The sequence below is a fragment of the Ursus americanus genome, chromosome 9, assembly GCF_024610735.1.
Source record: "Ursus americanus isolate L20-20 chromosome 9, mUrsAme1.1.p, whole genome shotgun sequence".
In the NCBI taxonomy this organism is placed as follows: Eukaryota; Metazoa; Chordata; class Mammalia; order Carnivora; family Ursidae; genus Ursus; species Ursus americanus.
Window position 1 is genome coordinate 56,925,742 of NC_142135.1, and position 23,608 is coordinate 56,949,349.

At 35.9% G+C, this 23,608-nt stretch overlaps 1 long non-coding RNA gene across 1 annotated transcript in view; it reads right to left on the reverse strand.

Annotated features, from left to right (window-relative positions):
• LOC123800453 (uncharacterized) overlaps window positions 1-23,608 on the reverse strand; it is a 62,733-nt gene that overhangs the window by 19,864 nt on the left and 19,261 nt on the right. The gene's annotated exons all lie outside the window — the stretch shown is intronic.

The window sequence follows — 23,608 nt, forward strand, 5'->3', positions numbered from 1 at the left end:
AGTGTTTCAGTCATATTCCACCGCAATCTTAAGTTTTATGCATTGGCTACTGATATGTAAATGTTGAAATAAAAGATTAATCTGAGGCTAACTGGAGATATCTGTACGTCATCTGGTCTGCCACTGGCAGGGAAGAGTACTGAACAGGAAGGCAGGAAAGCTCAGTTCAGGATCATTGTTAATGATCAGTTTGATGTTCTCCCATGAAAAATAATAGTAGTCTCTAAATAAACATTACTCCAAAGAAGATACACAAATGACCAGCAATACATGCAAACCTGCTCAAGTCCTAAGTCTTCAGGGAAATACTAAACCACAATAAGATACTTTACATCCACTATGATAGCTATACTATTTTTTAAAAGGACAATACTAAATATTGGCTCAGATGTGTAAAAATCACAACTTATAAATTTCAGGTGGGAGTGTAAAATGGAACAGCAGCTGTAGAAAACAGTCTGGCACTTCAAAAAATTAAACAGAGTTTCCAGTTCAAGATGGTGATGTAGAAGAACGACCTCACCTCCTCCAGGGAACATGCCAAATCACATCGATTAACAGAACAATTGCTCCTGAAGAACTGAGGACTGACTGAACAGCTACTGAACAATAAAGATAGAACAGCAAGAGAAATGGAGACATGCCACAGTTCAAAAGAATAACTAGTATATCCAGCTAGCCCGCAGAAGTCACTAAACACACATAATCTGCATAGGGGACACCATACACAAGACCACAACTTCAACTTTAGGAGAAGTAGCTATTTCACCTAATTCATAGAAACAAACAGAAAATCAAGTAAAATGGGGAGATAGGAATATATTCCAAAAGAAAGAACAAGAAGAAAAACTAAGAAAAAGAAAAATGAAACAGACAAGCAACATGCCTGATAAGGAATTTAGAGTAATGATCACAAAGATACTGAGTTGAAGAAAAGGACTAGAGAACTCAGTGAGACCTTCAATAAAGAGAAGATATTGAAAAGAATCCATCATAGTTGAAGAATAGAATAACTGAAGTAAAAAACACACTAGAGGGAATCAATACTAGATTAGAAGATGCAAAAGAACATAACAGGATCTAAAAGATAGGATAATAAAAAGCACACAAACCGAACAGCAAAAGAGGAAAAAATGAGAATAGATTAAGAGATCTCTTGAACAACATGAAGCAAACAAACATTTGCATTATAGGGGTCCCAGAAGAAGAAAAAGAGATGTAGAAAATGTATTTGAACAAATAACTAAACTTCCCTAACCTAGGGTAGGAAATAGACATCCAAGTCCAAGAAGCACAGAAAGTTCCAAACAAGATATAGAGATTCTTAAAAGCAGAAAGAAAACAAAAAGAATCTTAAAAGCTGCAAGAAAGAAAAAAGTTACCCACAAGGGAAAAGTTATAAGACTATCAGTAAATTTTTCAGCAGAAACTGTAAGCCATAAGGGACTGGCATGATATATTTGAAGAGATGGAAGGAAAAAATCAACAACCAAGAATACCCAATAAGGTTGTCATTCATATTTGAAGGAGAGATAGTTTCTCAGACAAACAAAAGAAAAAGGAGTTTATCACCATCAAATTAGCCTTACAAGAAATGTTAAAGGGACTTCTTTAAGTGGAAAAGAAATAGCCATAATAAGACGAGAAAAATATGAATTAAAATATGTAAAACATGACAAAATATACATAAAATGTGCGGAAGGAGGTAAAAAGGGAAGATAAAGGGGGAAAGAAGATCCCCCCCTTTTTTTAAAGTATGTATTTGAACTTAAATGATCATTGAATTAATATGGACTGTTATTTACTTAGGATATTGTACATGAACCTCATGGTAACCACAAACCCAAAACCTATGATAGATACACAAAATATAAAAAGAAAGCCAAACAAAACACTACAGATACTCATCCATCACAAAGAGAACAGAACAAAGAACTACAAAAACAACCAGAAAACAAATTTTTAAAATGACAATAAATACATACTTAAATGTAAGTGGCCTAAATGTAAATGACCTAAATGCTCCAATCAAAAGACATAGAGTAGCAGAAGGGCTAAAAAAACAAGACCCATCTACATGCTGCCTAGAAGAGACTCCCCTCAGACCTAAAAATGTGCACACACTAAAGGTGAAGGGATGGAAAACATTCACCATGGAAATGGAAAGGAGAAAAAGCCAGGGTAGCAATACTTGTGTCAGACAAAATAGACTTTAAAACAAAGACTGTAACGAGACAAAGAAGGGAATTACATAATGATAAAGGGATCAATCCAACAAGAGGATATAACAATTGTAAGTATCTACACACCCAAGACTGGGAGCACCTAAATACATAAGGCAAATATTAATAAACATAAACAGAGAAATTGATGGTAATACAATAATAGCAGGGGACTTTCCTAATCCACTCACATCAATGAATAAATCATCCAAACAGAAAATCAGTAAGGAAACAACATCTTTAAATGACACATTGGACCAGATGGACATAACAGATACATAGAGAACATTACATCTAAAAGCAACAGAATACACATTCTTTTCAAGTGCACATGGAACATTCTCCAGAATAGATCACATATTAGGCCATAAAACAAGGTTCAATAAATTTAAGAAGATTGAATCATACCAGGCTTCTTTTCCAACCACAAGAGTATGAAACTAGAAATAATTCACAAGAAAAACATTGGAAAAAACACAAACATGTGGAGACTAAAAATGATACTAAACAACCAATGGGTCAATGAAGCAATCAAAGAAATTTAAAAAAATACATGGACACAAATGAAAATAAAACCAAAATGGTCCAAAATCTAAGGGACACAGTGAAAGCAGTTCTAAGAGGGAAGTATATAATAACACAGGTCTTCCTCAAGAAACAAGAAAAAAACTCAAATAGGTGCACCTGGCTGGCATGTCAGTGGAGTGTGCAACTCTTGATATCGAGTTTGTGGGTTCCAGGCCTGTGTTTTGTGCCTAAAAGAACTAGAAAAAGAATAAACAAAACATAGAAGAAAGGAAATAACAAAGGTCAGAACAGAAATAAATAACATAGAGACAAAAAAAAAAAAAAAACCCAGAAAAATAAAGATAAAACAGAAAAAGATAAACAAAATTGACTAACCCCTAGCCAGACTCATCAAGAAAGTGAAAGGGGGCACCTGTGTGGCTCAGATGGTTAAGCATCTGCCTTCAGCTCAGGTCATGATCTTAGGGTCCTGGGAATAGCCCTATGTCAGGCTCCCTGCTCAGTGGGGATTCTGCTTCACTCTCCCTCTGCCTCTCCCCTTCTTTCATGTGTACGTGTTCTCACTCTCTCTCTCTCTCTCTCAAATAAATAAATAAAATCTTTTAAAAAAGAGAGAGGAAAGGATTTAAAGAAATAAAATCAGAAATGAGAGAGAAGTAACAACTAATACCACAAAAATACAAAAAATACTATAAAAAATTCAAAGAAATGGATAAATTCCTAGAACCATACAATCTTCCAAAACTGAACCAGGAAGAAATAGAAAATATTAACAACAAATTAAAACTAATGAAATTGAAAACTGTCAAAAAATAAAAGTCCAGGACCACAGAGATTCACAAGTGAGTTCTACCAGACATTTAAAGAAGAGTTAAAACCTATTTTCTTCAAACTATTCCAAAACAGAAGAGGAAGGAAAGCTTCCAATTGCATTCTATAAGACCAGAATTACCCTGATAACAAAACCAGACAAAGACACACACACAAAAAAACTATAGGCCAAAATCCTTGATGAACATACATGCAAAACTCCTCAACAAAATATTAGCAAACTGCATATAATAATACATTAAAAAGATTATTCACCATGATCAGTAGGACTTATTCCTGGGATATAAGGATGGTTGCAAATCAATCAATGTCATATACCACATCAACAAAAGAATAAAATCTTATGATAATCACAATAAATGCAAAAAAAAAACCATTTAACAAGATTCAACATCCATTCATGATAAAAACTCAACAAAATGAAGTTAGAAGGAACACAACTCAACATAATAAAGACCATATATGAAAAACCCACAGCGAACATCATACTCAATGGGCAAAAATTGAGAACTTTCCCTCTAAGGTCAGGAACAAGGCAAGGATATCTATTCTCACCATTTTTATTCAACATAGTACTAGAAATCCTAGCTGTAGTAATCAGATGAGAAAAAGAAATAAGAGGCATCTATATTGGTAAAGAAGACTGCATTTAGTGAGTTCAAAACTTTGGTTGAGAAGATCAAATTATGATGGAGATTTTTTTGGCTCAGACTATACCAGATTCTCTGGAGTATATTTTGAGGGGAGGGGTCAGGGAATGATTCTGGAAGAAGTGATGATGGGAAAGGATTGCCTGCTGAGGTTCACTGCTTGTCCCTCTCCCTCTGCTCATCCCCCTGCTCACTCGCTCTTTCTCTCTCTCTCTCTCAAATAAATAAATAAAATCTTTTTAAAAAAAGAATTTATACAACTCTAAACAAGCCAAACAACACCAAAACAAGCAAACAATCCAATTAAAAACTGGTCAGGGGACCTGAATAGACATATAGACATACAGATGGGCAAAAGACATATGAAAAGATGCTCAACACCACTAATCATCAGGGAAATGCAAATCAAAACGAGAATGAGACACCACTTCACACCTGTTAGAATAACTAAAATCAAGAAGACAAGAAACAACAAGTGTGGTGAGGCTGTGGAGAAAAAGGAACCCTCATGCACTGTTGGTGGGAAAGTAAATTGGTACAGCCACTGTGGGAAACAGCATGGAGTTTCCTCAAAAAATTAAAAATATTTAATTTAAAAATTAAAAATACCAGGGGTGCTTGGTTGGCACAGTCAGTTGAGTGTCCAACTCTTGGTTTTGGCTCAGGTTGTGATCTCAGGGTCTTGAGATGAAGCTCCACATCAGGCTCTGCACTCAGCATGGAGTGTGCTTGGGATTCTCTCTTCCTCTCCGTCTGCCCCTCCCCCTCAAAAATCTTTAAAAAATCTTTAAAAATAAAATAAATAAATCCTTAAAAAAAAATAGAAATACCAAATGATCCAATAATTGCACTATTGGTTATTTACCCAGGGAAAGCAAAAACACTAAATCAAAAAGTTATATGCACCCCAATGTTTATTTATAATAGCCAAGACATGGAAGCAACCTAAGTGTCTATTGATAGACAGATGGATAAGGAAAATATGGTACACACACACACACACGCGCGCGCGCGCACACACGCGCGCGCAGGAATATTACTCAGCCATAAAAAAGGTTGAGATCGTGTCATTTGAGACAACATGGATGGACCTAGAGGGTATTATGCTAAGTGAAATAAGACTGAGAAAGACAAATACCTACCATATGACTCCACTCATAAATAGAATCTTAAAAAAAGGAATAAACAAACAAATCAGAACTATAAATACAGAGAACGAATTGATGGTTGCCAGAGGGGAGGCAGGTGGGAGGTTGGGCAAAATAGGCAAAGAGCAGAGAGAGATACAGGCTTCCACTTATGGAATATATAAGTCATGGGAATAAGAGGTACAGCATAAGGAGTACATCAATGATATTGTAATAGTGATACAATAGGACAGATGGTAGCTATATCTGTGGTGAACAGAGCATAATGTATAAACTTGTCAAATCACCAACTTGTATACCTGAAACTAATGTAACATTTTGTGCCAACTATACTTAAATTTTTAAAAATGTTTTTTAAAAAAGTTAAACAAAATTATCATATGACTCAGCATTTATACTCCTAGATAAATACTCAAAAATTCCTAATGAAATTTTAAACATCAAAATAGCTAGCTGAAGGAGAAAAAAAGTTATGATTACAAGATACTCTTTAAAGAAAGTAAAATTTTTTGAGGGGCAACTATCCATCTTCAGCAAATTGATACCCTTTATTATATATGACATAAGCAGAAAACAAATTAAGCATTAAATTTAAAATATTTGAAAAAAATGACAAGGAAAGTAGGATGAAAGAATTAACAAAACTAGAAACAGTTAGAAAATAGGAATTAGTAGATTATAAGGACATTTACAAATATAAGAGATGATTCAGAAGAGACAACTTTATGGGACATACCAAGAGAAAAATGGGAAAGCAAAAATGCACAGATAAAATGAAAAGAGAAAGCAATGCCCAACATTAGTTATGAGAAAAGTTATACACAAAAATGGAAAAATGTTTTTAAATTATATTAGATTATTATATACATGATTCCAATAAATTTTGAACTGTGATTGACTTACTAGGAAAATATAAGTTATGAAAATTAAACCAGATAAAACCTAAGTAGACCAATGAACCATGGAAGAAAATGAAGTAGTTGTCAAAGTATTTCTCCCAAAGAGACATAAGACTAGATTATTTTTACAGTTAAGTGTTTTGGTTTCTTAATATTCACAGAACACGATTCCCTTAGAAAATTATTCTAGCATATAGAAAAAGATGGCAAATTTCCAAGTCACTCTTACAACACTAGTATTATCTTTTTTTTTAGGAATTTATTTATTTTTTAATATTTTTTAAATTATATTATGTTAGTCACCATACAGTACATCCCTGGTTTTTGATGGAAAGTTCGATGATTCATTAGTTGCATATAACACCCAGTGCACCATGCAATATGTGCCCTCCTTACTACCCATCACCAGCCTATCCCATTCCCCCAACCCCCTCCCCTCTGAAGCCCTCAGTTTGTTTCTCAGAGTCCATAGTCTCTCATGCTTCATTCCCCCTTCTGATTACCCCCCCTTTCTTTATCCCTTTCTTCTCCTACCGATCTTCCTAGTTCTTATGTTCCATAGATGAGAGAAACCATATGATAATTGTCTTTCTCTGCTTGACTTATTTCACTTAGCATTATCTCCTCCAGTGCCGTCCATGTTGCAGCAAATGTTGAGAAATCATTCTTTTTGATAGCTGAATAATATTCCATTGTATATATGGACCACAACTTCTTAATCCAGTCATCTGTTGAAGGGCATCTCAGCTCCTTCCACGATTTAGCTATTGTGGACAATGCTGCTATGAACATTGGGGTGCATATGGCCCTTCTCTTTACTACGTCTGTATCTTTGGGGTAAATACCCAGTAGTGCAATGGCTGGATCATTGAACTCAAACTCTGACCAAACACCCCCTCCTCCTAGAAAGAAAGAAAGAAAGAAAGAAAGAAAGAAAGAAAGAAAGAAAGAAAGAAAGAGAAAGAAAGAAAGAAAGAAAGAAAGAAAGAAAGAAAGAAAGAAAGAAAGAAAGAGAGAAAGAAAGAAAGAAAGAAAAGAAAAGAAAGAGGGCACCTGGGTGGCTCAGCCATTAAGCGTCTGCCTTCAGCTCAGGTCATGATCCCAGGGTTCTGGGATTGAGCTGGCACTGGGCTCCCTGCTAGGTGGGAAGCCTACTTCTCCCTCTCACACTCCCCTTGCTTATATTGCCTCTTTTGCTGTCTCTCTCTGTCAAATAAATAAACAAAATCTTGAAAGAAAGAAAGAAAGAAAGAAAGAAAGAAAGAAAGAAAGAAAGAGAGAGAGAAAGAAAGAGAGAGAGAAAGAGAAAGAAAGAAAGAAAGAGAGAAAGAAAGAAAGAAAGGAAGAGAGAGAGAGAGAAAGAGAAAGAAAGAAAGAAAGAAAGAAAGAAAGAAAGAAAGAAAGAAAGAAAGAAAGAAAGAAAAGAAAAAGGGAAAGGAAAGGAAAGAAAAGAAAAGAAAAGAAAAGAAAAGAAAAGAAAAGAAAAGAAAAGAGAGATCCACAGAGGCCTCTTCCACAGGCATATAGAAGCAACAATTCTAAATGAAATAATAGCAAATCAAATCCAGACTACAGTAAAGAATACTACACCATAACTGAGATTTATTCTAAGAAAGCAAAGATAGGTGAAAGCAAGAAAATGTATTGATACAAATTTACCAAAGATAAAATGTAGGATCATCTCAACAGACATTTAAAAATCATTTGGTAGAATATTATTCCCACTCCTGATTTTAAACTAATACACTAGGAACAGAATATTTCATACATTATTTTATTTTATTTTATTTTATTTTATTTTATTTTATTTTATTTTATTTTTTTAAAGATTTAATTTATTTATTCAACAGAGATAGAGACAGCCAGCAAGAGAGGGAACACAAGCAGGGGGAGTGGGAGAGGAAGAAGCAGGCTCATAGCGGAGGAGCCTGACGTGGGGCTCGATCCCACAACGCCAGGATCACGCCCTGAGCCGAAGACAGTCGCTTAACTGCTGTGCCACCCAGGCGCCCCTTCACACATTATTTTAAAACAATACCAAGCCAATAGTTATCACACTCAACAAAAAATATTCATCAGAAGCATTTTCATTAAAAATGAGGACAAATTAACAAGTCTTGGTGAGGATTTGGAGAAAAGGAGCCCTTGTGCACTGTTGGTGGGAATGTAAATTGGTGTGGCTGCTATGGAGAACAGTATGGAGTTTCCTCACAAAATTAAAAATGAAACTACCATATGATCCGGCAATCGCACTTCTGGGTCTTTATCTGAAGAAAACAAAAGCACTAACTCGAAAAGATATATGCCACCCCCCACTCTGCCCATGTTCATCACAGCACTACAATAGCTAAGATATGGAACAATCTAAGTAGTCATCAGTGAATGAATGATGAAAATGTCATATATGTACATATATATACGTACATATATATGCACACACATAGAATGGAATACTATTCAGCCATAAAAAAGAATGAAATCTTGCCATTTGCAACAACATGATGGACCTTGAAAGCATTATGCTAAGTGTAATAAACCAGAAAGAGGAAGACAAGTACCATATAATCTCACTTATATATGGAACCTATGAACCAAACCAAAACAACACAAATCAAGCTCATAGATACAGAGAACAGATAGATTGGTGATTGCCAGAGGTGGAGGATAGCGGGGTGAAATGGGTAAGAGAGATAAAAAGGTACAAATTTCCCAATTAAATAAATCATGGGGATGTAATGTACAGCATGATGACTCTAGTTAATAATCCTGTTTTGCATTTTCTTGAGAATTGATTTTTAAAGTTCCCATCGTAAGAAAGAAATTTTTTTTTCTAACTCTGTATGGTGACAGATGTTAACTAGACTTACCGTGATGATCATTTTGCAATATATACAAATATCAAGTCATATTGTACACCTGAAATTAACTAATATGGTGTTTTATGTTAATTACATTCCTAAAAAAAATGAGAATCAACATAAGAATACACTACCAATACACTAGTATTTCTTGGAAATTTCTAGAAAGTTTTAATTTTTATAATTAGGTATAAATATTGGGGGGAAAACAGACAATAATATGTGCAAGCAATGTGATGTCTTACAAAAAAATCCTCAAAGTGTCAACTGAAAAATTCTGAAATCTAGAAGAAAGAAGTTGAAAACGCAGTGGACATTTTTGTGGGATGTTTTGTGTGCTTACTTTTGTTTTAGCTATATATCATTTAAGTTCCCACCCTGGATTTGGAAAATACCCATTATCTAAATATAAGTGAAGGTGGGGCCCCAACATCCTACTACAGAAGCCAAAAAGAGATTTCTTCCCAGCTTCCTGACTACGGTGCATTGGTACGTGGCCAAGGAACCCTCCATATCCTTCCAATAATTGCCTTTTCTTTTCTACCTAGGCTTCAGTTGAAGACAATGTGTCTTACAGAAACTGATGTTAAAGGTAGGTTAAGGGTAACAAACTCTCAGGAAAATGGGGAATCTGATTTTTTTTTTATTACCTTGGCTAGTTAGGGCCAAAAGTAGTGGCAATTCTATAGTATTCATAAATGGTAATCTGAAAGTCAAGAGCTCAGGAGGGTTAAATAGCTATTCGAGTTATTTCTTGCTCATTGAGGACAGGGCTTTGGATGCTTGCAAAGCACCTATCAAAGGACAAGATGGAAGATATGAAAAATTAACAGTGTGAAATTATAGCCTGAGAGGTGGAAGGATCGTTTTTAGCGGTAATGAATAACAGGAAGAGAGAGGACAACCTCAAATCTGTTTCATTTCAAGGCACAGTAAGAATTCTAGGAAATTTCTAGTATTCTGTTCTTCAGCTTTTTGAGCATTGTAAAACCAAATTTGAAGATTGATTCAAAAAACTGCTGAATTAAAATGTCAGTTGAGGGGCACCTGGGTGGCTCAGTTGATTAAGACTCCAACTCTAGATTTCGGCTCAGGTGATCTCAGGGTCGTGAGATCAAGCACTCCATCTCTCTCTCTCCCTCTCCCTCTGTCCCCCACCCCAGCTTGCACACTTTCTGCCTCTAAAAAAATAATAAATTTAATTAATTAAATTAAATTAAAATGTCAGTTGACTTGGCCACTTGTGGTTACATGTCTACTATGTAAAATTTAAGATATTGATTAAGAAAAGAGTAGGAACCCAAAAAGTTAAACAGGAATCATTTCTAATCCCACATGACCCTTCTCAACAGCTACATCTGCCACCATATCCTAGGTGTAAAGAAGCAGGATCTCCTTTATACCTAGGAAATATACTCTGGGGAGAGCTAATTCTTGCCTCATGTACCATTGTTTCAAACTAGGAATATAAATTGATCCCTGGAGGTTCCCTAGATCCAGCATCAACATTAATGAAAGATTACTGCAACTCCATGAAGACAGGATCACCAGGAGCTCAGATACTCCAAGAATAAAAGTTTAGGTCACCCCACTGGGTAAAGAATTCCAGCCAGGAGGTTTACTGACTGGAGGCAAAGCAAATACAGTGGAAGAGGAAAATCATAAAAACCTGCTTTAGCCTTACAACTGGTTGTAAACAACAAGTACAACCTCTACCTACATGTTGTTTCCTGCTATGTCCTGTGTATATCAACATGTGTTAACTACCTCCCCTTTTTTCCACTACCTCCTTTTTTCCTCCACACTATTTCATTTAGCACTTGTGAAAGCTTAACTTTATAATTAGTCCTTGAGGGGATCACAAGAGAACTGGAGTAGAAAGAAATACCATGTAGAGATCTCAGATTGGTTTTTAATTTCAACAATTGACAAGACATTGAGTTGCTCCTTTCCAGGGAAGGGGTAGTACTTTTATTTTTTTCTGTTTTATTGAGCTATAACTGACATACAGAACTACGTAAGCTCATTTATCCATTCTATTGTTGATGGACATTTGGGTTGTTTGCAGTTTTGAGCTCTTACAAATAATGCTGCTATGAACATTCTTTTGTACATGGCTTTTGGTGCTCATATATACACATTTTATGTAAATACCCAGAAGTAAAATTGTAGTTTCATAGGTAATGCCTATGTTTGGCTTTACAAATTTCTGGCTAATGGTCTCCCAAAGTGGTGGTACCAGTTTACGCTTTCACCAGCAGTGTAGGAAAGTTCTGGCTACTCCACATCCTTACCAACCAACACTTAGTAATAACATTTTCATTTTAGCCATTCTAGAGGAGGTATTGTTGTATTGTATTTATTCAGATATTCTCTTTTGTGAAGTGCCTCTTTTGCCCTGTTTCTACTGAGTTGCAGGTCTCTTATTTACTTATGAGGCTTCTTTATATATTCTAGATATGCATCTTTTTTGCTATATGTATTGAAAATATCTTCAAGGGTGCCTGGCTGGCTCAGTCGTAAGAACATGCAACTCTTGATCTCAGAGCCGTGAGTTCAATCCCCATGTTGGGTGTGGAGCCGACTTAAAAAAGTAAAATAAAATAAAACCTTTAAGAAAAAAAGAAGAAAAAGAAAATACCTTCTATCAGTTGGTGGTTTGCCTTTCACCCTCTTAATGTTGGATTCTTGTGAACAAAAGTTCTTAATTTTAATATAATCAAATTATTTTTTCCTTTATGGTTAGTGTTAGTACTGTGTTAAAAAATTTTTGATTACCCCAAGGCCCTGAAGCTATTCTCTTATGTTCCCTTTTACATTTAGAATTATAGTCCATCTAGAACTGATATTTATGTATGGCATTAGGCAGAGTTCAAGATTTCTTTTTTTCCACATTAATGTCTAATGGACCCAGTATCATTGACTGAAAAGGCCATTCTTTCCGCTGCTGCACTGCATAGCTGCCTTTGTTGTAAATCAAGTTATTGTGTATGTGTGGGCCTGTTTCTAGACTTCTATTACTATGGACTAAGGAAAAAATGAAGCCATTTTCTATCATTTCTGGATGATTCTGAAAGATACTGTGATATCACTCCACGTACATATAAAACACATAGTTTTTAAGGCCATTCACAGTCTGAATCCAACCTATATTTCTAACATTATATCCCACCAGCAGCTGGCACAAGAATCTTTAGCTCTGGCTGAGTCATGCCGAGTCCCTGGTCCAATTATGGTTAAATAATGTATTTTAGAAACTTCATCCCCATTATTTCCTGGTGAATAGAATGAATTTTGTTGCTCTCAGGCTAATATCTAGTAAGTCTGGGACGTATTTATGGAATTACAGCCTGTCTCTTAATCCCTGACTCCATGCTTTATTGGACTGACTTTACATCTGCCACAAGGTTCTGATTCTAATTCAATTCCTTTACCAATTATGGCGTAAACCCGGACTTCCTGCTTGACTGGGGCCCAAACACCATGCCTAAATATTGCCAAAATGTTCTTAATGAGACTAAAAATGTTTCCATGGAAACTCAAACCACCAAGTGGGATCTATTTCAAACACTTCCTGAAACAGTAATGCACCTCCATTGTCGGCTACGCTTGAGAGTTTTGCCTAGAGATTCCAGCCACGGTGTCCATTCTCTAAAGCAAGCTCAACTGGTATTGATCTCAGTCCCAGGTCATGTGTCCTCCTGGAATTTGTGTCAACAGACCTCTACAATGAGGGCCAGCCCCAGAGCCAGGTCTTTCCTGTAGCCCCTGCCCCCCATTTCTTCTTTTGCCTCTTTCTCTCCCACTGGCAATCCACCACTCACATTCTGTCCTGCTTCATAATCAAAATAGTATGTATTACAACATCTAACCTATATCCCTACCCTCCTTCACAAGCAGCCATGCCAGCCTAATCAACACTCACAAACATTCTGACTCTCCTGTCTTCATGAAAAGATTCTTATTCTTATGTACTCCTGTGTTTATTGCAGTATTATTTATAATAGCCAAAATATGGAAGAAACTCAAGTGTCCATTGATAGAGGAATGAATAAAGAAAATTATACACACACACACACACTGGAATATTACTCATCCATAAAAAATGAAATCTTGCCATTTTTAACAACATGGATACATCTAGGGGGTATAATGCTAAGTGAAATAAGTCAGTCAAAGAAAGACAAATACCATATGATTTCACTCATTTGTGGAATTTAAGAAGCCAAACAAGGAAAAAGAGACAGACAAAAAGACCAGACTCTTAAATATAGAGAACTGGTGATTGCCTGTGGGGGGCAGGGGGAGTGGGTGAAAGAGGTGAAGGGGATTAAGAGTACACTCATGATGAGCACTGAGTAACGTATAGAATGTTGAATCACTATATTGTACACCTGAAACTAATATGACACTGTATGTTAATTATTTGGAATTAGAAAAATAAATTAATTTTTTTAAAGGTGCTTATGCTTTCCCTTCTTTTCCCACAGCTCTACCTCTCCTTTAAGACCCATTTCAAATCATCCCTTTCCCAATCTCTGCTCTCCATTTGCTTTTTTTTGTATGTCTATTCAGCATCTACCACGACTAGCCTTAGATCATAAGTAATTATATATGTCTATATAATTCTATAATTACATTTGTCTGTTTCCCTTACAGATTGTGGAACACTGGACTATATTTTTAATCCCCATAAATCTTGTATCGAGCCTAGTGCACAGCCGATTTGTAAATATTTACTGAGTTTACGTTGAACCCTGGAGTCTGGATATCCATGTGGCTGTGTGGTGTAGGGGAAAGAGAATTGAATACTGACTCTACCACTTATTTACCTGCTACCACACACACTTGTTGCGTGTCCTTGGCCAAGTCATTTAATTTCTCTGAGTTTTCAAAAGCAAAAATGGGAATAAATATCATGCTAGTTTATTAAATGACATAATATGTTTAAGTGTACTTAGCATATAGTATTCTCACGGTAGGTTTTTTTTTTTTTTTAAGATTTTGTTTATTTATTTGTCAGAGAGAGAGAGAGCACAAGCAGGGGGAGCAGCAGGCAGGGGGAGAAGCAGGCTTCCCACTGAGCAAGGAGCCTGATGTGGGACTCAATCCCAGGACCCTGGGATCACGACCTGAGATGAAGGCAGACCGTTAACCGACTGAGCCACCCAGGAGTCCCTCACAGTAGGTCTTTCAAAATATAAAGTTTTCTAGCTACAAAAAGGAGAATAGAACTAACAGATGAAATGATAGGAATTTCCCAGAAATAAATGATGGGAAAGTTCTTATGTTAGAAATCCCATCTATAAATTCTGATTTAAAATTATCAAATAGTATTACAGTGGGGAATTTTAAGATATTAACTTCTGGTCTCACTATTTACATGTCAACAGCAATAGTAAATTTATTTTTCATATAATTTAGCATACACCTGATAGGAAATTTGAAGAGACTACAAGTAAATAATTTCCACCAGGATATAATTGGATAGGCAAATTGTTTCTAACCAATAAAACATCTTCCATACTGCGATGGAAGCTGGATATTCTACCAGAAACAAGAGTGGGGTTGCTTTATAGCATTTACATTCTGGTACATACTCACACACTGCCAGGCCTTAGTTCTGTCTAGGCTGGCTGTACTCCCCACATAGAGGATTCTTTTTCCCTGGCTCTTGCTCGGGCTTCATGTCCCAACTTAATTATCAATCACAGTTATGTCCTCTGGCCACCCTATCTAAATGAGGTACCACTCCATGCCTAACTACTATTTTTTTTTAATACCAATCTCTTTGTTTCCTTCCTAGCAATTGGTAATGTTTAATTATGTATGTATGTGTTTAATCAGCCTGTCTCTCTCTATACACTATAAGCACCATGAAGGAAGAGACCATGTCCATCTGGGTTACAGTTGGATCACCAGAGCAGATGCATACTAGGTACTCAGTGAATAACTAATGGATGAATTAATTAAGCAATGTAGATAAACTCATTGCTCACCACTACTCTGTTTACCTCAGTAGCTTCTTCATTTAACTTTTAGTTGGTTGAAGAGCTCTCAAAACTAAATTCCATGAGCTTTTACTCAGACGGTTCTAAAATCTGGGGCCACATTTCCTCTTCCCCAAGGATTTTTTAACTGATCCATGCAGATGCCCCTTCCCCAAGGATATTTTAGATACTGATCTACTGTTTTCTAGTATCAAAATGGAGAACTCTGATACCAAATCGATCTGTTCTTAATTTTGTAAGGCAATATCTATGGGAGTTTTTCTTTATGTTTAAATTCCAGTATTTTTACTAGGCTATGTCTCTGTGCTGATTGGTCTGTATTATCTTTCCAAAAAATTTCACTAGACTAAATTTTTAATCTTTTTTCCCAATTTTTTATGATAAAAATTTCAAACTTCGAGGAAAGTTAATAGTACGATGAATATCTGTATACTTCTTACCTAGATTTATCAGTTGCTAACATTGGCCACATAAGCTTTATCTCTCCATATATGTGTAAGAAGTTTGTTTTATGAAATTGGCTCATGCAGGGCACCTGGGTGGCTCAGTTGGTTAAGGGTCTGCCTTCATTCAGCTCAGCTCATGATCCTCGTATCCTGGAATGGAGTCCCACATCATGCTCCCCACTCAGTGGGGAGACTGCTTCTCCCTCTGCCTGCATCTCCCTCTGCCTGCTGTTCCCTCTGCTCATGCTCTCTTGCTCACTCTTGGTCGGTCTTAAATAAATAAAAATCTCAGAAAGAAAGAAAGAAAGAAAGAAAGAAAGAAAGAAAGAAAGAAAGAAAGAGAAAGAAAGAAAAAGAAAAAGAAAGAACGAAAGAAAGAAAGAGAAAAGAAAGAAAGAAATTGGCTCATGCAATATGGGGGCTGGCAATTCTGAAATCCATGGGGCAGATTGGCAGGCTAGATACTCAGGCAGAAATTGATGCTGCCTTGACAGAAGATTTCTTCAGAAAGCCTCAGTTTTCGCTCTTAAAGGCCTTCAACTGATTAGATGGGGTCCTGCCCAAATTATCAAGGGTAATATCTTCTATATAAAGTTAACTGGAGGCGCGCATGGGTGGCTCAGTCAGTTAAGCATCTGCCTTCGGCTCAGGTCATGATCTCAGTATCCTGGGATGGAGCCCCACATCGGGCTCCTTGCTTGACAGAGAGTCTGCTTCTCTCTTTGCCCCTCCCCACTACTTGTGCTCTCTCTCTCCCCCTCTCTGTCTCAAATAAATAAATAAAATCTTTAAAAATAAATAAATAAATAAATAAATAAATAAATAAATAAATAAATAAATAAAGTCAACTGGATTGTAGATGCTCACCACATCTACAAAACACTGTTACAGCAACACTTAGATTAAATGACTGGGTACTATAGACTAGCTGAAGTGATACATGAAATTGCTCTCAAAATTGTCTCTACATTTCTCTATATAGCTATAGCTCTTTCATTATGTAGAATACGTACACATACATGTGTGTGTGAAGTTTGTAATTTTGACTGACCATCTGAAAGTTGCAGAAATCTTGACACTTTTACCCATAAACACTACAATATGTTTGCCCTAAAGACTAGGATATTCTCCTATATAACCACAATACAGTGAGTGCAAAAAAGTAACTTCGATACAGTAACATTAAATTTTCCCTAATTGCCATAACTTTTTTAAATCTAGGATTTATTTATTTATTTATTTATTTATTTATTTATTTATTTATTTAAAGATTTTATTTATTTGACAGAGAGAGAGACAGCCAGCGAGAGAGGGAACACAAGCAGGGGGAGTGGGAGAGGAAGAAGCAGGCTCATAGCAGAAGAGCCTGATGTGGGGCTCGATCCCACAACACCAGGATCACGCCCTGAACCGAAGGCAGACGCTTAACCGCTGTGCCACCCAGGCGCCCCTAAATCTAGGATTTAAGATTACTTTTGCCTTTGTTTTGTCTTTTTATTCTTATTAATTAACTAATTAATTTTAAGTAAACTCTATATTTAATGCAGACTTCAAACTCATGACCCTGAGATCAAGTCACATGCTCTACTAACTGAGCCAGCCAGGCACCCCATCTTTTTGCTTTTCTTTAATTCTAGCACAATTCTCTACCTTTTTCCCCCTTTTGTTACACTGATATTTTTCTTTTTTAAGCTGACATTTTAAAAAAATGAACCCAGGCCAATTGTGTTATAGAATGTCTCACAATCTGGATTTGACTGACTATTCCTTCAAGATTAGATTCAGGTTAAAATTTTAGTCAAAGAACACTAAATAAGTCACGCCGTATACTTACCATTAAATCCCACTAGGAGGCATATCAGTTTTTTTTTTTCATTGGTGATACTAAGTTCAGTTCATGTAATATCAGTCAGATATGTCTATTAACAAAGAAAGTGTTTTACCCTTTGAAATTTATAAGTAATCTGAGGGTTGGTAGTTTGTGACTATCCTGTTCCTCAACACTTTATCTAATGGTATTAGTGTCCCTGGATGAACTTTGCCTGAAGCATTATTACATTGGTAGTTACAAAATGGTGATTTTCTAACTCTAGCATTACGTCCTCATTTACTAGCAGGCATCCTTCTGTAAAAGAGGTTTCCCCTTTCCCTTTTCTTTTGGAGCTTTGCTATGATTCATGAATTTTTTTTCTAAATCAGTATTTTATAATTCATTACCATTATTATTATTTTTCATAACCAAAATATCCCAATATGACCAGTGGGAATCCTTTCAAGATGGATACTAGGTCCTTTTTATATGCCCCCATCATTCTATGAACACCTACTTTCTGGCACAATGATACGGTTTTTGGCTAACCTTGAGATTTTCCTGCCCCAAACCCGGAATCTGTCGTTTGCTAATGAGTCCTTCCTTTTAGTGAGGAATAATACTTGAAACCAAGTCTTGAGCTCATTGTTATCAGATGATCATTAATTCTATGCCTTTTCAGCGGGTAGAGCTAGAAAATGTAGGCGTGTTTGTGTGTGCTTGTCTTTCCCCCTTTTTTTCCTATGCAAAGAATAGCATGCTGTATCCTCTTTCGTGCCTTGTTTTTTTTTTTTTTTAACTTAATCATTCCATGTACATTCACAGAGCTCTTTCTCATTCTTTTTATAGCACAGTATTCCATTGTGTAATTGCACCATAGTTTATGAACTGGTCTAGTATGCATAGGCTCTTAAGTTGTTCCAATAATTTGGTACTACAAAGAATGCCACTACGAATAACCTTGTAGAAATTTTGTTCTGTATTTGTGGAGGGGTGAATCTTCAGTGTAAATTCTCTGAAGCAGGAATGCTGGGACAAAGGTTAAATGCATATTTACTTTTGTTAGACATTGCCAAATTCCCCTCCAGAGAGGTTGTACCATTTTGCGTTCCCAACAATAACGTATAAATGTGCCTGCTTTCCCACAGGTTTACAGCCTTATAATTTCTACCAATCTCAGAGCTGAGAAACGGTATCTCAGTACAGTTTTGTGTTTCTCTTCTTATGGGTAAATGCGAACACTTTTTCATGCTTTTAAGATCCTTTCTCTTTTTTTCTAAAAGTTGTTAGTGTCTTTTGACCATTGGCTTGTCAGGTCTTTGATCTTTTTCCCCCTTTATTTATAAGAGTTATTTCGATATTTGGGAGATTATCCCTTCATCTGGAATACATGTATTGCCATATTTTCTCCCACTTTGTCATTTGTCTTTTGATTTTGCTCAGAGTGCTTTACTTCTAGTCATTATGTAGTTTCATTTTTTACATTTAGATCTTTGATTCATTTGGAAATTATTATGATATATATTGTGAGGCATAGATCCAATTTTATGTTTTTTCAAATGGCTAACTAGTTATCTCAATATCATTTATTAAAATGTCTATCACTTCTCTAGTGGATTGAGATAACAAGTTTTTCACATATTAAATTTCCTTACATATTTTGTTCTCTTTCTGGATTTTCTATTCTATTACACTGATTTGTCTATTCATATACCAGTACCATAAGACAGAGAGAGAGAGAGAAAGAACATGAGCAGGGGAGAGGGGCAGAGGGAGAGGGAGAGGGAGAAGCAGGCTCTCCGCTGAGCAGGGAGCCTGATGCAGGGCCGAATCCCAGTGAGATCATGAGCTGAGCTGAAGGCAGACCCTTAACCGACTGAGCCACCCAGGTGCCCTACATTTTATTTTTTAGAGAAGTTTTGGGTTCACAGCAAAATTGAATGGAAAGTACAGAGTTCCCAAACACACCTGTTTTCATATACGTACACCTTCCCCACTAGTGACATCCTGCACCACAACGGTACATTTATTACAATCAATGAGCCTATATTGACACATAAGTATCACACTAAGTCAATAATTTACATTAGGTTTCATTCTTGGTGTTAGATATTCTACGGCTGTTAGACAAATGTATAAGGATATGTAGTCAACATTGTAGTACACATACACAATAATTTCATCGCTCTAAAACAAGCTTCTGTGCTCTGCCTATTCATCCCTCCTTCCTCCTAACCCCTGGCAACCACTGATCTTTTAACTGTCTCTATAGTTTTGCCTTTTCCAGATGTCGTATAGTGGAACCATACAGTATCTAGCCTTTCCAGATTGGCTTCTTCCACTTAGTAATATGTGCTTGTTTCCTCTATGTCTTTTCGTGACTTGACAACTCATTTCCTTTTAGAGCTGAATAATATTCCAGTGTCTGGATGTACCACAGCTTATCCATTCACCCACTGAAGAACATCTTAGTTGCTTCCAAGTTGTGGCAATTATAAATAAAACTGCTATAAATACCTGTGTGCAGCTTTTTGTGTGGACATAAGTTTTCAGCTCTTTTGGGTAGATATGAAGAGGCACTATTGCCGGATTGTATAAAAATATGTTTAGTTTTGTAGAAACCTCAAACTGTCTTCCAAAGTAACTCTACCATTTTGTATTCCCACCATAAGTGAATGAGAATCCCTATTGCACCATATCCTCTCCAGCATTTGGAATGGTCAATGTTTCAGATTTTGGGTATTTTAATAGGTGTTTAGTGGTATGTCATTGCTTTAATTTGCAGATCTCCAATGACATGTGATATTGAACATCTTTTCATATGTTTACTCACCATGTGTATACCTTCTCTGACTAGGTATCTGTTCAGGTCTTCCACCCATTTTTTATCTGAGTTGTCATTTTCTTATTGTTATCTCATTTTCTTATTGTTGAATTCCTTGTATATTTGGGATAAGTGTTTATCACTGCAAAAGATGTGTCTTTTGCAAACATTTGCTCCCAGGTTATGGCTTGTCTTATCATTCTCTTGAAAATTATATTTTGCAGACAGGAGTTTTAAATTTTAATGAAGTCCAGCTTATCAATTATTTATATCATAGATCATGGCTTTGGTGTTCTCTCTAAAATGTCATTGCATAGCCAATGGTACCTGGACTTTTCCTATATTATCTTCCAGGAACTTTATAGCTTTGTGTTTTGCATTTAGGTTCATGATCATTTTGAGTGAATTTTTGTAAAGGATATAAGATCTGTGTCTAGATTCTTTTTCCTGTACGGATGCCTAACTCCAGAACCATGTGTTGAAAAGACTATTTTTACTCCATTGCCTTGCCTTTCTCCTTTGTCAAAGATTTATTGACCATATTTATGTGGGTCTACTTCTGGGCTCTTTATTCTGTTCCATTTATCTGTCTATTATTTTGCCAATACTACACTGCCTTGATACTATAGCTTTATAGTAAGTCTTAAAGTTGAGTAGTATTCATTCTCTGATTTTGTTCTCCTTCAATAGTGAGATGGCTATTCTGGGTCTTTTGCCTCTCTATATAGACTTTAGAATCAGTTTGTCAATAACCACAAGATAACTTTCTGGGATTTTGATTGAGATTGCATTCAATCTATAAATCAAATTGGGATGAACTGACATCTTGACAATATTGAGTCTTCCTATCCATGAACATGGACTATCTCTCCATTTATTATTTATTTGATATCTTTCATCAGTTTTGTAGTTTCCCTCACATAGGTCTTATATTTCATTAGATTTACACCTAATTATTTCCTTTGGGTGAATGTTAATGTAAATCATAATGTGTTTTTAATTTCAAATTCCACTTGTTCTTTGTAGTATATAGGCAATTGATATTTGCATATTAACTTTGTGTCCTACAACCTTGCTATAATCACTTATTAGTTCCAGGAGTTTTATCAATTATTTTGGATTTTCTGTATAGATGATCATTTCATCTGTGAACAAAGACAGTCTTGTTTCTTCCTTCCCAAACTATATACTTTTTTTTTAAGATTTTATTTATTTATTTGAGAGAGAGAGAGAGAAAGCGCAAGCCAGCTCGTGGGGAGAGGCAGAGGGAGAGGGAGAAGCGACTCCCCGCTGAGCAAGAAGCCCAATGTGGGACTCGATCCCAGGACTCCAGGATCATGACCTGAGCTGAAGGCAGACGCTTAACCCACTGAGCCACCCAGGAGCCCCACAACCTATATACTTCTTGTCTTATTGCATCAGTAGGACTTCCTGTATGAGGTTGAAAAGCAATGATGAGAGGGACATCCTTGCCTTGTTCCTACTCTTAGTGGGAAAAGTTATTTCTCACTATTAAGTATGATATTAGCCATGGGTTTTTTATGGATAATTTTTATCAAGTTGAGGAAGTTCCCCTCTATTTCTAGTTAACTGAGAGTTTTTTTCATGAATGGGTGTTGGATTTTGTCAAATTTTTTTCTGTATTTATTGATATGATATGATTTTTCTTTTCTAGTCTATTGATATGATGGATTACATTAATTGATTTTGATGTTAACAGCCTTGCATACCTGGGAAAATTCCTACTTAATCAATGTGTATAACTCTTTTTATATATTGTTGAATTAGATACGCTAATATATTGTTAAGGATTTTGAATCTGTATTCATAAGAGATATTGGATTTCTTTTCTTGTGACGTCTTTGTTTGGTTTTGATATTAGGGTAATGCTGGCCTTATAGAATGAGTTAGGAAGTATTCCATCTGCTTCTATCTTCTAGAAAAGATTATAGGGAGTTTGTATAAATTCTTCCTTAAATCGTATAATTCACCAGTAATCTTATCTGGGTCTGGGGCTTTCTGTTTTGTGAGGTTATTAACTGTTGATTCAATTTCTTTAATAGATGTAGGACTATTTAGATGTCTATTACTTTTTGTGTGTGTTTGGCAGATTGTGTCTTTCAAAAAATTGGTCTCTTTCATCTTGATTACCAAATTTTTGGGCACATTGTTGTTCACAATAATATTCCTTTAGGGGCGCCTGGGTGGTTCAGTCGTTAAGCATCTGCCTTCAGCTCAGGGTGATCCCGGGGTCCTGGAATTGAGCCCTGCATCAGGCTCCTCCCCTGGGAGACTGCCTCTTCCTCTCCCACTCCCCCTGCTTGTGTTTCCTCTCTTGCTGGATGACTTTCTCTCTGTCAAATAAATAAATAAAATCTTCAAAATAGTAATAATAATAATAATATTCCTTTATTTTCCTTTTAAAGTGCATGGGATTTGTAGTGATGTCCCCTCTTTCATCTCTGATACTAGTAATATGTGTCTTTTTTCTTAGGTAGCCTGGTTTGAGGCTTATTGATTTTATTGATTTTATCAAAGAACCAGAATTGATTTTGTTGATTTTATTGATTCCTTATTTTCTATTTCATTGATTTCTGCTCTAATTTTTATTATTTCTTTTCTTCTGTTTACCTTGGATTTAATTTGCTCCTCTTTTTCTAGTTTCCAAAGGTGGAAGGTTTTATTGATTTTAGATCTTTCTTCTTTTCTAATATGTGTATTTGATGCTGTAGATTTCTCCAAGTACTGCTTTCATTGCATCCCATAAATTTTAGTAAGTTGTGTTTTCATTTAGTTCAAAATATTTTAAAAACTTATTTTGCATTTTCTTCTTCGACCCATGCATTATTCAGAATTGTGTTGATTAATCTTCAAGTATTTTGAAATTTTTCCAGCTATCTTTCTGTTGTTTCTAGTTTAATTCCATTGTGGTCTTAAATCAGACACTGTGTTACTTTTATTCTTTTAAATTTATTAAGGTGTGTTTTAAGGCCAAGAATGTGGTCTCTCTTGGTGAATGTTACATGTGAATTTGAGGAAAATGTGTATTTAGCTGTTGTTGGATGAGGCAGTCTATAGATGTTAATTACATCCAGTTGATTGATGGTTCTGTTAAATTCAAGTACATCCTTACTGATTTTTTGCCTGCTGTCCATTTCTGAGAGAGGGGTGTTGAAGTCTCAAACAGTGGCTTCATCTATTTCTCCTTGCAGTTCTATCAGTTTTGCCTCACATATTTTGACACTGTTTTAAAGAGCATACACATTAGGATTTTTATGTTCTCCTGAACTTCTGGTCCCTTTATCATAATATAATGCCCCTCTTTTATCCCTGATAACTTCCCTTGCTCTGAAGTCTGCTCTGTTTGAAATTAAACAACTA